Source organism: Hyperoodon ampullatus, assembly GCF_949752795.1.
Source record: "Hyperoodon ampullatus genome assembly, chromosome: X".
NCBI classification, from domain to species: domain Eukaryota; kingdom Metazoa; phylum Chordata; class Mammalia; order Artiodactyla; family Ziphiidae; genus Hyperoodon; species Hyperoodon ampullatus.
In genome coordinates, this window is record NC_136913.1 from 63335733 (window position 1) to 63339791 (window position 4059).

General features: G+C 40.1%; 1 pseudogene across 1 annotated transcript; it reads right to left on the reverse strand.

Moving 5' to 3' along the window:
- Positions 1 to 290: 290 nt before the first annotated feature.
- Positions 291 to 848, reverse strand: LOC307069722 (N-alpha-acetyltransferase 50-like; annotated as a pseudogene). The gene has a single exon. The product of its transcript is annotated as an N-alpha-acetyltransferase 50-like (transcript).
- Between the last annotated feature and the right edge of the window lie 3211 nt (positions 849 to 4059).

Genomic DNA, 4059 nt, shown 5'->3' on the forward strand with positions numbered 1-4059 from the left:
AAAAAAAAAAGGAAATTGACACAAACTTTTGAGACCATATATCTTATCTGTGAAACTAGACAGATAATTTATACCTGTAATCATTTATACCAGAAGGTATACCTATTTATACCTTCTCCTTCCTACAGTCAAAGCACCTCACAAAAATAAGAAAACTAAAACAATCCAAACATGATTAATAAGTCCTTAAAAGTTTAAAACCTTTAGAGGAAAGGGAAGGAAGTTTTGAAAGGAGGAAAAACAAGAACAAGGGAGGGGGAAAGCTTTAAAAGAAAGAGGGGGGTGGGGAATCAATGAGCATCTCTTTTATTTGGCGACAAGCGAGTGCAAGAAAGTTCATCTGTAATTTGTTCGGTTGTCTGTCTTTTTGCACATGTGCGTTCTGGCCAGAAGGGACTTTGAGGTTTTTCTGCATCTGCGGGCTCTATCTTCTTATAGTAATTCTTCTTTGTCTCAATAATCTCAAAGCCAAACTTTCTGTAGAAGTCAATTGCAGACTCATTGCTGATCTGGACATGCAGATAGATGTTGTCAAAAGTGCCAACTTTTTCACAGATGTTTAAGACATGATTTAACATTTTAGTTCCTATCCCTAGTCTTCAGTATGGTGCCAGACACCCTAGTGTCATGATGTAAAATCTCTTCTGATTCTGTGAATGATTCACCCTACAACATACTGCTCCTGCTGCAATATCATTGAAATAGGCAAATTTTGCTAGCTCGCCAACCTCCAGCACATCCTTATAGAACTTGTCATTGTAGCTGACTGGAAAGATGACCTGGTTTAATCTCTTCAACTGTTTCATATTGTGTGGTGTCACATCTCCCAGCTCTATCCGCCCTTCCATCTTCCCGGCTTGTTACCACCGATATCAACGCCGTTGTCGTCGCCACCCTGAGCTCTCCGCACCCTCAGCTCGGGCCACTCAACCCCACAAGCCGCCCTCCTCGCCTAGGGCAGGGAGCTGAGCGGGTGACGGAGGCCTCGAGAGTCGAGCGCGCCTCTGTCTCCACAAGCGCACACGGGGCACTCGCCGCCGCCAGCCAGACCCGCCGCTGCGCTGTGAACTTTCACCGGAACTACTACCTCTTATACAAACTTTTAAATTAGCCACCAATCTTAAGGTGAATATCTATACTGATAGTAAATATGCATTTGGTATCTGTCATGCTATGGAACAAATGTGGAGGAATAGAGGGAACTTTCTCATAGCAGTAGTAACTGAAATATCACACTAGAAACGTAATTGCTGATTTATTAGTCACCCCCGCTTCTCCAACAGATTTCTGAAATTCATTATAGAACTCATAACAGACAACAAGATGACGTATCTAAAGGAAATTAATTTGCACATCAAGCCACAGAAAGGGCTACTTAGGTCTTGACTGGGGAAATTGAAGCCCCGTTACTTCTATCCAAGAACTCTTATTTACAATTTCAGAAATACACAACTCCACAAGATTTAGAAAATTGGAAACCAAGGAGAGCTATGAAGAATATCATAGGAATATGGGAATTACACTATAGGGGTATTTTTGTATCTCACTTATTATATACTTGGATGGCTTTTTCATGACACCAGCAACCTTATTCAAACAAAAGGAGTATACTGAAAACCTTGGAATCGTACCACTTTTGGAATAAGGGTCAAATAATTCAAGAAATAATACAAAGGTGTGCTGCTTGTCAGAAAAATTTATTTACAGGAAACACTTAAGGTAAGTCAAAGAAGTCTACTGAAGACATTGTTACCTGGGATCTGGTGGCAAATAGACTTTATAGAGTGTCCTAATCCATTTGGGCTGCTATAACAGAATACTGCACAGACTGGGTGGCTTATAAACAACATAAACTTATTTCTCATGCGTCTGGAGTCTGGGAAGTCCAAGATTAAAGTGCTGGCAGATTCAATGTCAGGTGATGGTCCACTTCTTTTTTCATAAACGGCTTTCTTCTTGCTGTGCCCTCACGTGGCATAAGGGGCAAGAGAGCTCTATGGGGTCTCTTTTATAAGGACACTAATTTCATTCATGATGTCTCCACCCTCATGCCCTAATTATCTCCCAAAGACCCTCTTCCAAATACCATCACATTGGTGATTAGGTTTCAACATAGGAATTTTGGGAGAACACATTCCATTGATAGCATAGAGCTTTCACATTCAGAAGGCAGAAGAGATTGATCAGTAATGTTGTGTATGATGTTTGGATTGCCGGAAGTGTTCCTAGCAGCTAAAGCAGACGCTCAGTGTTTCAAGGACTTACTGAATTATAACATCCCAACCTTTGGAATTTCTGAATATCTGGAGTCTGATAGGGAAAGTCATTTCATTTCTATGGTTATGTAGGAGCTCTGTAAACACTAAACCAATAATTTGCTATACTCTTTATCATACTCAGTCTTCTGGACGAGAAGAACAAATGAACTATAAAGAATTCTTTGACTAAATAATATCAAGCCATCAGCTTACAATGGCCCAGAGCTTCACCTTTGGTTTTATTAAAAATAAGGTCAACTTCCTCTGGCAGGCATGATATTTCTCCCTTTGAGTTATTGTTTGGAAGATTTATGAACTTAAAGTTTAAGTATAATCCCTTATCTGATATAATGGAAAAAACTCATGATCAAATGTAAAACTTAGAGGGTTTGTTGTTTTTATGGCCACATTACATTAGTGTGTGTGGCCAGATGCTGGAAAAATTCCCCTGAAGATGTGTGCCATTGATATCGACCAGGAAATAAAGTCTATATCAGAAAAAGGATTGTCACAACTGTTATGTAAATAAGCTAAATATGGCCCCTATATTTACTTATTCACAGCAGGCTTGGACCGTAAGCTCAAAAGCCTACCAGGGGCTTCCCTGGTGGCGCAGTGGTTGAGAGTCCGCCTGCCGATGCAGGGGACACGGGTTCATGCGCCGGTCTGGGAAGATCCCACATGCCGCGGAGTGGCTGGGCCCGTGAGCCATGGCCGCTGAGCCTGCACGTCCGGAGCCTGTGCTCTGCAACGGGAGAGGCCACAACAGTGAGAGGCCCGCATAGCACACACACACACACAAAAAGCCTACCAGTACCATACTCAAATTTTACACATCCAATTTTTATTTCATTTTATTTAGAGTGTTTGGACTTTTTAAATTTAATTTTTATTTTATGCTGGAATATAGTTGTTTTATAATATTGTGCTATGTTCAGGTGTACAGCAAATTGGTTCAGTTATATGTATACATATATCCATTCTTTTTCAAATTCCTTTCCCATATAGGTTATTACGGAATTTTGAGTAAAGTTCCCTGTGTTATGCAATAGATTCTTTTTGGTTATCTATTTTATATATAGTAGTGTGTCTATGTTAATCCCAAACAACTAATTTATTCCTCCCACTCACCTTTTCCCTTTGGTAACCATAAGTTTATTTTCTAAGTCTGTGAGTCTGTTTCTGTTTTGTAAATAAGTTCATTTGCATCAGTTTGAAGATTCCACATATAAGTGATATCATATGATATCTATCTCTACCTGATGTACTTCTTTCTAGGTCCATCCATGCTACTGCAAATGGCATTATTTCATTCTTTTTAATGGCTGAGTAACCTTCCATTGTATATGTGTCCCCTATGGTTTTTTTTAAAGATATATTTTTAAAAATCTTTATTGGAGTATAATTGCTTTAAAGTGTTGTGTTAGTTTCTGCTGTACAACAAAGTGAATCAGATATATGTATACATATATCCCCATATCCCCTCCCTCTTGAGCCTCCCTCCCACCCTCCCTATCCCACCCCTCTAGGTCGTCATAAAGCATCGAGCTGACTAATTTTATTTTATTTTTTGGCCACAACTTGTGGCATGGGGGTATCTTAGTTCCCTGACCAGTGATGGAACCCATGCCCCCTGCATGGGAAACGTGGAGTCTTAACGACTGGACCACCAGGGAAGTCCCTGTACCATATCTTCTTTATCCATTCTTCTGTAGATGGACACTTAGGTTGCTTCCAATGTCTTGGCTATTGTAAATAGTGCTGCAGTGAACATTGGGGTGCATGTATCTTCTTGAAGTAT